Raw genomic sequence first — 14517 nt, forward strand, 5'->3', positions numbered from 1 at the left:
TAAAAGAGGTTTAAGATCTCCAAGAATATACAGAGGAGATTCTAAACTGGTGTCATTGAGAGCATCCTGTGCAACAACATCATGGTGTGGTACGGGAACTGCACAGTACAGCAACAGAAAGCCCTGCAGAGGGTTGTGCGCACAGCTGAACGCACTATGGGAACATCTCTACCAGCACTGCAGGACATCTATGCTGAAAGGTGCAGATCCAGGGCCATCAGGATCATTAGGGATTCTAGCCATCCCGCCCACAAACTGTTCAGGCCACTGAGGTCAGGGAAGCGCCTCTGTAGCCTGAAAACAAGAACAGAAAGGTTCAGGAGGAGTTTTTACCCACAAACTGTGAGACTCCTCAACCAAAACACAAACCGGACAACATGATGGACAATCTCACACACAGTACATAATTTGCACTTTACCTTTCTTCTCTGAACCTTATCCGTACCTTATTATATACATCTGTACTATGTAAATATGTATATTTTTATAGTTTTCTCATTCAAATCATTACAGTGCAATATCTTGCACGTCATGGATATATATTTATAAGCACAAACATATGGACTTTTACATTGTTTTTTTAATATATATTTTTTTACTTTTAACTTTTGTTTCTTTTCCTTTTTTTTCTTAGCTTATGTAAAATCCTTTTTAGCATGTTTGCACAGTCGGGGGGAGTACTTTTTTAGCCAGAAAAAACATTTCACTGTATGTTGTACCAGCTATAACTACATGTGACAAATAAATAAAGAATTGAATTGAATAGTCAGAGACACATAAGGTAGAAGCTAGAAGGAAGTTGGTCTGTGTAACAGTTGTTCAAAAACTTTTATTATACTTGCGCAGTTAGAAATTATTTCACTCCAGCTGTCTCTTATCAACTCCACATGGAACATGTCTATGTGTGAGAAAAAAGAAGAAGCTGCCACAACAGTAAATGAGAGCAGTTGGAATCAGCCTGATTGCTCTCACTGAGCTGAAAAGAGACAAGAGCACAAAATTAGCCAAATAAAAGCAGTACATTTTTTCTAGTGATATTATTTTATCTACCCTGAGCTTGTGGTCATTTATTATCATTTATTTATATGTCATTTATTCCAATCATTCTGCAGTGGCACACTATCTTATCTGGATTGAGCTTATTCAGATTCTAATTTGTTCTTTAACAAGCAAGTGATTCAAAGTGATACCTTTTGGGTATGTGTGGCCAAGAAGGACAGAGAAGGATGGCACATGTAATTAACTGGCCTCCACGGTCATCTTATCTCATATCAGCTGTTTTGGCATCCATCAAATGCTTAGTATATCCAGAAACCCCTTAATGACTCATTCTAGCTGAGAATCGGATCAAACTGGTTGAGAAAGTCTGCAAAACTGTAACAAAACATAAGCTAATATTAAGAAATTAAAATGTAAATGTTTTAATACATTCTTGTTTACTTTAAGGATCAAAATGTGCTCATGTGTTCAGTGCTGTTTCTTTTATTTTTTCATTATGGAAATTTTTTGTAATCAATTGCGTAGGCTATAATTGTCCACTTTCATTGTACTCTGTTTCTTTCTGTCCTTTGTTACTTTATTCAACTCTTTCCCCAATTGCTTTAGTAGATAGTAAATGCAATTTATTATTTTTTGCTTATTGCAAGTACAATCCGATTTAGGGAATTAACGGGCACAATTTTGTGAATAGCATGCAGATTTTACTGCGCACTTAACTACAGAATTCTTAGTTATATAGCTTTTTCAAATGTATAAGCCCCCCTTAACTTGATATTTGACTGGGTAATGTAATAAAATACACATGGCGGAACTGAAAGATAAAAGCAGGGTAGAGGTAAAGTGCATGCTACAGTGTTAAGGCCAAATTAGCAAAAGAAGAGGAGATGAAGTAGGTTTGGGAACATAAAGGAAACAGAGGAGTGCGAAGCAGAATGAGAATACACAAACGTGGCCATCATCATGTCAAGATACGAGTCTGTTGCTATGCCAACAAGGGTCAGCTTGCTACAGCATCTCATGCATTTGCCCACACAAAGCCTAAAAAGTGATAAATGACTTTAAAGAGAACCAGACTTCGGAAGAAAATTAAATCTATGTTATTAAGGGGAAAGTAATTGTTAGTGTCTTTTCTTCTTCTTCTTTCACCTCAACATTATGGCTGCAGTACCTCTATATAGTTCAGGGAAATATACAGTACAGTAGTTGACAGCTCAAGGCGGAACACATCAGTAAAGGACAAATTATTAATAAGGGCAATACTGGACTCTCCAAGCAGGCGGAAATATGGATTCTGTTTAAATTCATAAGTAGAAGAAGTCTCACCTTGCTCCACTGGTCACATTTCTGAGAAAGTCTTTCTATTAAACCCCCTTGTATTAACATTAACTGATACCCAATTACAGATACATGTGAGGCTTTTTGTTTTTGTTTGTTTTTATATATTTATTTGTTTTAAGTTTTGTGTCCATCATACGTGAAACCCCATTCCAAACAGAACAAGGCTATTTCACACCACAGCGGCACCAGACATCTCCTACATTGTGTTTAACATTGTTGAAATATTTGTTTACAAGGTTCAGTGCCATTTAATTTTCTTGTGATCAGCTCACTCTCTTCTCTCTCCCTCCCTTCAGCTCCTTCTGGTTGCTCAAACTCAGGAGCTCTTTTGTTTGAATATGCAGAGGACTTCTGTCTCACTGTTATTTGTTCAGTTTGCCTAATTAGACTTTGGCAACATGAAAGCAAGCAGCAGGACTTTTTGCTCAGCTGCTGAAACTAAACAAGATACTGTTGTATCTCAATGAAAAGGCAACTTTGGATTTGTTGTTACCTTCATTTAGGCATTTTAAGATATAACACTGGAATTAGGGCTGTGCAATATGACCAAAATCTCATATCCCGATATAAGACATCTATCGTCCGATAACGATATAAATCACAAAAATGTAACATTTTCTGTAAATTCTGTGACTCTCGGGCAGCTCGTCTTGTGGGAAGTGTTTCCAGCTGCGCGTCATGTACCTGGAGTCGAGTGTTTTAACCGATGCATGAAACTATACATTTTTAAACATAAGTTGTAACGGCCGCCGTTTTCTTTGTGAGTATTTATTACACGGCGTGCTGCGGGGAAAAGCCTGTTCTAACGTTTGAGTCTAAGGTTTATTTTTTAGCACCTGGCGGCTCTCTTTTACTTCTCATCCATAAATAATCTGCTCTTTCACGTGATTCAGTTTATTTTGAAAAGTCTCAACAGGCTCTTGAGCTTTATTGTGAAAGGTTTATGTAGAACATAAACAAGCGGACACGCGGTGGTGTTACCGTCGTTGTTGCTAACCACAACGCATAAAAACAGGCGCTTGTCTGTCCGTAGTGTGGTTATATTAAATATAAGAGAAAGAGAGAACTTTAAGAAATTAATATAGCCACTACAGTGACCATCAAAACGATGAAAAAATATTGCCGTAAACAGTTTATTTTGCAACACCACGAAACAAACGATACCGTAAAATGAAACGATAGACGTTTTTATATCGTCATCCGATATATATCGTTACATCGAACAGCCTTAACTGGAATCACAATGTGGGAAAAAAAATAAAAAAATTTCTTTTTCTTGCACGTTTTATGGTATTTTTCAGATTTCTTCTTTCTAATATTTGATATTTCCTGTGTATTGAGCTAACAAAAAGTTTTTGTTCAAGGTGTTTTTAAGGATGTGTTGAAATCTTCAATTTTAGGACAGTTGCCAGTGTAAAGGCACATTTTTAAAAAATAATTTACCAACAATCTACTGTAAACTGTTATAAGGCATAGAGACTCTGAGATTTAGACTAATTATTAGAATAAACTATTTAACACTCTTTGAATAATTCAACTTGCTAAAAAGACTGTTTAAGTACCTTTTCATTTACCATTGTGAGACAAAGAAACACATCACTATCCTGTAGTGAGTAGGGAGGATAGACCATTTGGGACTTTCCAATCTCAGTTAAATCAAGCTGCTTATCGTTTCCCACAAAGAGGATTCCAGCCTTACAAAATAGGCGCATGAATAATGAATACATTTGTTACAAAAATTTCCATGAATTTTTCGGTAATTACGCTCGCGCAAACTTCCAGGAGCACTACAGATTTGGTGGTCTAATAGTGTTTACCCGACCCAGTGAGTGAAGTTAGTGTGTTGTCTCAGTTGGAAGACATTAATTTTCCATTATGGGTTGTTGTTGTAGTTACCTGCTGAGACCCACCCCCTGACACAAGACAGGAAGTCGCTCTGACAAAAACTCACGGGCAGCTACATATTCAGGCAAAACTCATTATAACAGTTTTTTTTCCATTTCCCTAACACAAATCTACACAACACAGTGAGGGGCTGTTAGTGAAGAGAAACAGGATTGAGCTTCTAAACAGAGCCTGAAGGGAGAACATTGTCAAAATGAAACATTAAACATCAACAAATGCTCAAGGCAAGGTGTTATTTTGCGCTAACGTCCCTGTAGATCACTTTGCTTCTGACTTGAGCTTCTATAGCTCAGAGGTCCAGGAGATTTTCGTCTTGTTTTTACTGTGTGTCACTAATGTTGGATTGCTTTGCAGTAGAAATGGGACTGATATTAACAATCTCTATGAGAAACAACTTCATATACTTTTTTTTATAGATTATACTTATACTATCTATTACTGACTGATAATAATTGTATATTCTTTTATATTGTTGTCTGATGATGAAGGTGTCTTTTACTTTTAGAGGATTCTAATTGTTGTGGTATTAGCTTTTGGTAATCTTCATGTGTGTGTTAGGGTTGGGTTTTGGGCTTTTAAGAAAGGTGCTGTGGTTCCATGGCTATAATCTTCCACTTAAGGACTGGCTTCCTGCCTTCCTTTCAATACTTCTTGGCTGCTTGTTTCCCTGTCACATCTGATGTTGTAATTATAGCTTCCAAAATCCTGTGAGGAAAAGAAATGTTCAGGACAGCATGCATTTTGTGGTCCACTCTCCACTTTCAGCTTCTCTAATGTGTAGAGTCCATAAGTGGCAATCAGAGGACACTTATTCATTCTATGAATAAGTCATTCTATGATGCTGGCTGTTTAAAAAGAGGATGGATGGACTGGAGAAATGGTGTAAGGAACATCTGCAGAGTGAAAGAGGAAGGGTATATAGAAGTTTTGAGATATCCATGGGGGGGCTGGTGTTGAGTTTTGACCTCAGGAGACCTTATCTAGGACATAAGGATAGTATGTTTGCTGTAAGGCGTTATATTGGTGATGGTACAGCTACTTCTTTCAAATAAAGGCAGTGGGATTTCATATAAGAGCTGCTGAAATACTGAAGCGCCTCTGACCTTGCACTGTATAATTAGGCATAAGTGAAGAAATCACCAACATCCCTTCTGTATGATAGTTTTGATGGCTATAACATGAAATTAGTTATAAAGTTCTCCAGCTTGACATACGGAGCTCCAATTTATTTATGAACTGTTTAATTAAGGCAGATCAGTGACTGTAAGATCGTTACCCCTCACCGATCTCCAAGATGCTCTGATATATTCTATGACATAGTTGTGTTTTAATGAACAAGAAGTGGGAGTCAAAATGATTTACCGTGTCACGGAGCTGATTAGGAGATCTTGGGGAGCATGATATCTTGAGATGAAATATTTTCCATTGTGATCCTTCATTATCTTCCCACACCCAGAGTAAACTGTTATTAAGACAATAAACAACGCTCAATGTATTTGTAATATGTGTAGGCCTATGCTGAATAAAAATACACGTATTGGACTGATAGGTTTTTAGTTATGAAAAGTTGACACCTATAAATGTTGGTTATTTGGCAGTGCGTGTTCACAACCCAAAGCAATAGCACTGCAATCAAATCATATTGTTTTACTTTACCTGTCATGGTGGTCTTGTGTATATTGTGTATCTGCAACCTTGGCATTTGCAGTCTTCATTACTTATCGTGCCACTGCCTTATTGTAACTTTTATAGTAAATCAAGTTATTCAACAGACTTCCAAATGACTTTGTGCATCGCTGCTGATAGCAGATGCTGCTGTGGAAAGTGGAAAGTGACCATAAAGATTTGATGCTTCACTCGCTTAGTTAACTTCTTTGCCTGGGGTCAACAGTTTCCTGTGGTATTTCTACAATCAGATGTCTGCAGAGACACACAGAAGAAATCTGTAAAATGCTGTAAAGAGTTTTTGTTGATAAAATTAAAATATATGAAATTTATGAGATGTCTACACATCAAAGCACTTCAACTGCATGAAAAGTTCAATTTAATGCCATGTCTACTGTATCATATAATCATTAAGTGAGTCACAGCCACAGCCAGATAGTAGTGCAGTAAAGATAACAACAACAGACCACCTTTATTTGTCACATACACAATAGCGTACAACATATAGTGAACTACTTGTGTCCAAGCTACAGACATAACCGCACCAGGGCTTGGTTTTAACATGGGGGGGTTCACTAGAATCCATACCGAACACCGGGTGGCAATCAAACTCATTGAGTTTTTCCTTTCCACTCACCTTTCTCACTCACTATGAGACTAACAGACCTCTCTGCATTGAATCATATCTGTTATTAATCTCTGTCTCTCTTCCACAGCATGTCTTTATCCTGTCTTCCTTCTCTCACCCCAACCGGTCGCAGCAGATGGCCTGTTGGCCTCCCTGAGCCTGGTTCTGCCAGAGGTTTCTTCCTGTTAAAAGGGAGTTTTTCCTTCCCACTGTCGCCAAAGTGCTTGCTCATAGGAGGTCATATGATTGTTGGGTTTTTCTCTGTACCTATGAAGCGCCTTGAGGCGACTTTTGTTGTGATTTGGCGCTATATGAATAAAATTGAATTGAATTGAAACTCGTGACTCCTGCACCAAAGGTGTGTAGTCTTACCACTACACTATCTAGCTGCTCGAAGAGCAGGAGCAGCCAAGAGCTCCCACGGTCTCTTCTTCTCTTTCCAGTCAGTATTTGGTCATATAAACAGGTAGTTTCATCTTTAATAGATGAACAAAAAAAAGGTTTGGCCACCCCCGGAGTCAATGTCAAAAGTGGTACTGAGGTGTGAAGTCTACAGTATGTAATAAATTACCTCGACAAATCCCAAAGCCAAGTTAGAGCCTTATTTCCCCCTCTGTTTTTCACTTGTTTTGTATGTTTTGTTTTGAATGCTAGTAATTGTATCATGAGGGCTTACCAAAGGAAATGATTTGATTATGTTTGCTTGACTGCTTTGACAGCTTATCAAACTCAGGAATGTAAAATACTCCATGCTCATGATTTCTACCCAGCCTTCTCAACAGTTCTTAAATTTATACAGTTGCTCTGATTAGACAAAAACACCATCCTATGCTACTTACAAATACAATCTTGAAAACATCTGTTTAGAATCGTTGGGTGATGTTGCTGGTCCAGAAAAGACCTTTGACCTTTGAAGGTACACTAGCTTAATTTACGTACTAACAGAAGTTGAACCTATTGACCAGATTTTAATGAATCAAAGCTTTTCAGGTGTTCATGCAGCTATTTGATTAAGGGTCATTGCAAACTAGGGCTGCCACAAATTATTATTTTGATAGTCGACTAGTCACCGATTATTTTTGCGATTAGTCGACTAATCAGATCATGCATCCTTTGGACGTAAAATGTACAGCTTATTGCACCAGCATGCGTCTGCACTTATATAACTATCATTAGCTTACAGCTTTAAGTGTTAAAGATATGTGCTAACTAAAAATAAAGACAAGATGATAGTTTATTAAACTTTTAATAAAATTTGCAGATTGTCTCAGTGGAGTTTAATAAACTCATCCGTCTGCTCCTTGCCATCTAAAATACAGTATAACAGAATCTCACACTTCCGTTTAATTAGTTTTCTGTTTGACGTTTATTCAGCCTGTGCAAAAAATAACTTTAATCTCAGCCAAACCGATTTACTCATGAACAAATAAAACACTAAAAAAAGCCAAACAATAATAGTTTTAAGTTATTTAACTGACTTATATATCATGTTTAACCTGAGTAGTGAAAGTCCGCGTGGGGTTTGAAAACGATTTGCCGGGAGTCCGCAGTTCTCGCCGGCTCAAGTGACCATTGAACCCCCCGGCTAGCTATCGAGCTGGTGGGTAACAGATGTCTCCGAAAACATCGGAGCACTTTTGCAAATATGTGATGTCTTGATAAACCAAGCAGATATTTGAAGTTTACACAGTTTATTTTGTGACCCAGAAAGAGTAAGATTAAAACTAAGTAGCTGCCGCCATTGTTGGAAACTGGTATTGGCTGGGCTGTGCTATGAATCCTGGGATAGGTTGGGCCATGGTGGGGAAATGAAGGACGACCGCATTTGGAGGCGTCTTCGAATTTGGAAAGCCTTCGTCACGTCGCTGTAACGTAATCGACCTACAAATGCAGCCTCCGAAGGATGCAGCCTGAATTTGGACACAGCTACGATACTGGAGTTACTTCTTCTTCTTCGGGGTTTAACGACAGCTGGCATCCTTGTACATGCATTGCTGCCATCTTCTGCTTCAGTCCGCTATTACACTCCTAAATCCTACTACTTATTCCTGCGTCTTTCAGGATCTTACAAGGCTTTAAACGACGCTTCGACTATTACATTTGTCGTCAACGATTTTGATAGTCAACGTAATCGTGACTAGTCGACTAATCGTGGCAGCTCTATTGCAAACATTAGGGAAATACACAAGGATCCCTCTCAGCATGCCTTGCCATCTCTTTTTCCACATCGAGCCAAATTTGTCTGATGTGGTCTCAAAGCAACCTAATGTTAAAGAACATACCTTTAACATATGTTTCTTCCTATTTGAAATAGGGCATTGAAAGAAATCAAAGCAGGACTGTAGAGGTGTTCTTCGCCCCTTAGCTCTTACTATCTCCATCTTTCTCTCATAGAATAGATATCCATGATTAATTATTAAAACACTTTAAATCAGCCGAGGTTTAATATTACTTTAGCTGCTCTAAGATACTGCATTATACATCTGACTACTGGGAAGAATATTGTTCACGTTCAATCAGAACCATTTTCCAACATCTTTCAGCAGATGATTTTACAAATTGCCCTAGTTTGTTTCTGAGTACTCCAGAGCCATGCCTGCACTTTTCAGAGATATAAAGTAATAATCATACTGTGAAACTTTATCTTAGCCCAGGTCTAGTAAAAGCCATTGATTTGTGGACGTGTCAAATGTTTTGGATAGTGTGCACTTTTATATCGTGTGCCAAGGGTGCACTAAGCAATAAGATGCATATAAAATAATTTATTGTTTTCATTTTATATTTCAATACGTTTATACACTTTGGCTGTTTGGTTTTCGGTAATGCTTACTGAAGTCACTAATGTTATCACAGGCAGTGTCCTTGAAAATATAAAGAATACTTAACTGCTGTTTACTACTACCTTGGGATCAGCAGGTAAAGAAAAGGGGTTGTGTCAGTACGGCGTGTGCTTCCAGGAAGCACATAAACTGTGGTGGCCGTACGTGAGTGACAGTCCTCAGTGGAGGATGCTGTTTAGCATGCAATTCAAACACCACAGAGGTGGCTGGAAAGTGAACACTTCTATCTAATGAGAGTATGGATCTCCATCTAATGAACAAGGAATGGCGTGAGGGAAGGAAATTGGTAGAAAAAAACAATGAGGATGACACAAATTTTTCTATCTACCCTCCAAATGTGGCTAATGTGTTAATGCTGGTGCCCTGAGATGATTGATGACTGATGACGGTTCGAATGTTTTCAGTTGCTCAAGAAAGGTCTGGACTGCAGGCAGGCTATGAAGTCATGTTGTTTTAATAGCTGCAGTGTGTGAATTTAGAATTGTCTTGCTGAAATATGCGTGTCCTTTCCCGGTGCTCCACTGCACTGCTGCTTTGCACATGTGCAAGCTGCCAATTCCATAGGCACTGATGCACCGCCATACCATCAGGATTCAGAACTGAGTGCTGATAACAAGCTGGGTGACCTCTCTCTTCCTGAGCATCCATATTTTCCAAAACGAATTTCAAATTTAATCCTTTTTAGATAACTGAACAGTTTTCCACCTTGCCTCAGTCCATTTTAAATTACCTTTGGCCCAAAGACAATACTACCATTTCTTCATTATTTTCATATATTTCCTCTTTTTCATATTTTTACATTCAGGAAAATTATTCTGAAATCGTCAAGATTTTGTAGATGCTGTTTTTTAATCTCTTTTTAAACTTAGTCATGTTACTGTCTAGTTGCTAGTTCACCTTAATAGTGGCACAATGTTCTCCAGCTTACTTTTCCAGCAACTTTTTGCCCAGTCCAAACTTTTTTGAGACATGTTGCTGCTGTCAAATTCAAAATCACCTAATATATTGCCTGAAACTGTGAACTCTCTCAATTTAAACACTTGATATTTTTTCACATTTTTTTGTTATGACTAAACCACAAGTTTGTGAGATTTGGAAAACATTGCTTTCTGTTTTTATTGTTTACATTACCGAGTGTCACACAGCTGATTAGGAGATTACATTCTGTTTACATTTTATTTGGGGTTATTTGTTCACATGGTTCAATTGCATTAAAGTTCCATTAAAGTCTTTATTTGTTTTTAACATGATCTTTGTCCAAATTGTGTGGTGTAGTGTATTGTAGTATAGAGTAGTGTAGTGTTGGTCAGACTCTGCATCATCCAGTCACCTTCAACTGCTGCAGCTTATTTTCTGGCCTTCACTCTCCCACAGTGCCAGATCTTACACTCTGCAACTACTGTCAGTTAGTCTTGTTGCAGCCCTTAGCAGCCCTGAGATTCTGCTAACCCTGTATAACCCTGCTTTTCCTCCTTCCAGTTCCACCTCCAGCCACATCCTTGCCCCTCTGCCACTGGCTAGCATAGCTCTTTTAGCCTACCTTCCGCCATAACCAATAAATTGTCTTGCTGCAGCAAATCAGTCTTGGTCTCTGTTCTACATTTGGGCTGTTTTAGTTTGGTCCTGATAAGAGCAAAAAAATCACGAGGTAGAAGAGAGCAGGAGGTGACAGCAGCTGGCTCATGCAGGGCTCCGCATGGAGAAGGGGAATGAGAAGAGGTCAAAAAAACAACAAACGGGAACAAGAGCATTTGGGATAAGATGCAAACGTGACTCCTTCTAATGACAGAATTATTACCCTGCTCCATCTGCCATTCAATCAAAACCACCCAATCTCAGCCATTCTCCAAACTGCGCCCGTTCCGTTAGGCACTCCCATCTGTACTCACCAAAACTAAGGATGTAATCAAATGCTCAAGGATAAAAACTCGTAGTTTGGACTGAGATGTTGTCACGTTCATAGTGTGTGTGGAGCAATGCTGCTTTTGGCTGTGGTAAATTTGTTTTGTGCTTCAATATTAATGTGAGATGGAGCGTTTTTCTTGTGTCTGTTGTTTCTGGTTACCTTAAAGTGATCAGTAATTTATTTTTTCTGCCATGCTGCTGCCTCTCTTTCAACAACTTGCTAGTGAAAGTCATTAAAACCCCAGTCGGGATCTGGCATGTTGGGAGTCTGACATTGAAGACTTGTGCTGATTTAACATGATGTGTGTATGTGGCTTTTGTGTCCTTCAATTTGGAAGAAATCTTTTACGTTTTTCTGTTTTACTTTTTAATACAATACTTTGGAATCACTGTGTCCTTTTGATTATCTTTTGGCTACATTTTGTTATCTGCACACCTGTCTCTTAATCTTTCATTCACATAGGCTGTGAGGATGCCAATGACACCTTGTTTTCATTTTTTTTGTCTTTTTCTGTCTGTTTTACCTCTTCTTTGCCTTCTTTTGTGTTCCTTTTCCATAAAATTGTACCACTGCTTTTTGCTCGGCTAAGCTGGATGAGGTCGGGGTGGGAGGTGGGGGGATGTATTTGAATGATTTGGTATGCAGCGACAGCACCATTCTGTTTCATTGCAGGAGCCTTCGCCTTATCTCCTTAATGGATTATGAGCAAGGGAACAAAAACAGAAGGAGGCAGAGTGAGAATGATTGAACTCCCTGCAAAAGGCCGGCAGGAAACGGACTGAAGCCAGATAAATAAAACACTCTGCCTGTATATTTCTTCTTCCCCTGAATCACAGATGTTATTAAGAAAGAGGACAATAGAAACAGCTTGTAGTGAAGAGTCATTTGAGCTTCTGTAGGCTTTGCCTTCTGATTTGTCTGCCTGCTGGTTGGTAGTGTAGATGTGTTTGTGCATAGACTAACAGCTTGCCACTTTTGACTATAAACACTTTTATTTTTGTCCAGTTTGTCTTCAAGAAAAAGCAGAAACCAAACGTTTAGAAAACTTTAGCTGTCAAACACTTCAATTAGTCACTCTTTGTGCTTAAAATTGTTACACAGACAACATTTGCTGTACGTGCAAGCTGTCTCGGCTGAGATTAGTTCTGCTTTAAAGGTTGTTGCTCTTATTTGGTACGGCTAGAGTTCTAAATCTGTGTTTTAGCACATTATTTATTTGGGAGGTTAGGTGAAAAATTGTACTGAGACTGAATGATTTCTATTTAAATGTATTCTGAATATGATCTGCAATAAGAGACACTTTTAGGAAATCATTCAAGAGAATGTGCAGAATACCAGCATGTCATAGAATCCATAGATTAGATCACTGCGGCTAACTGGGACTTGAACTTTTGTTTGTTTGCCAGATGCTTATATTAAACACAGAAGTAATGTTTAACAGTTAAAGGCTGTTGCTCTGTGTTCCCTCGATCATCAATGGTTATTTATATTAATCTGTTTGCTGATAACACCAAAAGTCTTGTGCTTGAAGTGGTATTGATCAAGAAAAGACAGGTTGAGATGAAATGATTCGACCTTCTGGGTCTTCTAGTTCAACAGACATAGTGCTGTTTGTATTCCGTGCAGCCTGGGGTTAAATCCAATTTGCTGTAGTTGTTTAGTGTATGTGGGAATAAACTCTGCTTGAGGCCATAGCGCTTCAGTCTTTTCAGTTTTATTTATCTGACTGACATGGTTTACTTCCAAGAATTCTATTGAAAAACCTGCTGCTCTATGTGTGCAGCTGATGACCACTGTCAGCTGATAGGAAGCTTACAACAGCTCTTTTCCTGTTTTTCCTTTTTTGTCACGCTTTTTCCCTTATAACCACCAGTACGATAGCTTTCCCCAAACAGGAACAATATAGTAGCTAAAAAGAGTGGGGATGTTAAAATGTTTCAGTTGGTCACCATCTGCCCACCACTGTACAATTACTAATAATATAATGCATATACGTTATACTGTGTCCATATACATTTATATTTCTCCTCTATAGTCTTTATATCGCCTGCGAGGTTCGAGTCAATAACTACAAAATGCAAGCAACTGCTTCCTGAATGACACTCTTGTGCTGTCCATAAACACCAACTCCATCCACAGAGTCTTTGACTCTAGCTGGCAGCGATATTTCTTGGTCTTCTCTGCAGCCTCGGTAAGGTTAGTGTACACATGAACTGCCTGCTGGAGGTTCTGGTTAGAGAAGTAGAAGAAGAACTACTGACATTAGCTGTAGTCCAAGATTATGGAGTTGGAGTACATCCTGCTCTGGAAGTAGAGTCTACGTATGGAAAAGTTTGAAGTTCACTAAATATGTTCATCCAGTTGTGAAAACCATGAATTGTAAAACTGCTTTTCCGTGTTTGTAACTTCATTTAGTTTAGGCAACAACCTTTGACAGGTGGACACTGTTCAGGTTGTTGCTTATTTTAAAGACAGCTGGAAGCACGTTGTTGTCTTTATGTGGGGGAGTACTCTTTCTGGGATTGCATTCTCAACAGTTTTCTGTGTGTGTGTTCATGGCGTTGAATAATAATAGAGTATCTTGAACTGATCTCTGTGACTATGGCTTTTTGAAAGTTGCATAATGTAAGATTTATATTAGCTACTAGCACCAACAGGAGCTCATTGTCTCTGTTGAATCTATTGAAATGGGTGTTTGGCTAGACGTTTGCTTGGTAGCCTACAGCCAGCTTAATAACTGCTTGGAATGGTGTTCTGATAATATCTACCCACATTAGGGTGCAGAGAACGTTTGATCCTGTAGCATGTTTCCAGATTTATCTTTGACCTCCTCTGTGTGAACCTTGCAAAGCTCTTTGTGTGTGTGTGTGAGTGTGTGTCTGGTTTGAGTACAGTTGGATATGAGATACCAGGTTCAAGCCTTTTCTGCCAAACAGTTCTCTGTGTGTTCCATAAGTACTCCAAAGGAAAAAAAAGCATTTGTGAGAGCAATAGCCTTCGGGAGTTGCGCCAAATAAAAATGCTTTTTTTTCTAACCCCCCCACCCCCCCACACACCTCACTCAAGAAGTGTTTGCTCGTTTTCCGTTACTATTCGCTCTTTCTCTCTATCTTTCTCTCTCTTTCTCGTTTTTTACCTTTGATTTGAACTCTGACATCCAAGTCTGCCCCAGGATGTCTGTCACAAACTGCAGTCCAACGTTGTGACAATGCTTTTTTTCTTCCCGTGCCTTTTAT

At 38.7% G+C, this 14517-nt stretch overlaps 1 protein-coding gene across 6 annotated transcripts in view; it reads left to right on the plus strand.

Annotated features, from left to right (window-relative positions):
* The window catches only part of nrxn2b (neurexin 2b), a 712610-nt gene that overhangs the window by 165675 nt on the left and 532418 nt on the right, over positions 1–14517 (plus strand). The gene's annotated exons all lie outside the window — the stretch shown is intronic.

This window comes from Copadichromis virginalis, linkage group LG3, assembly GCF_057382275.1.
Source record: "Copadichromis virginalis isolate Kocher_CV1m ecotype Utaka linkage group LG3, C_Virginalis_male_GT1.1, whole genome shotgun sequence".
NCBI lineage: Eukaryota > Metazoa > Chordata > Actinopteri > Cichliformes > Cichlidae > Copadichromis > Copadichromis virginalis.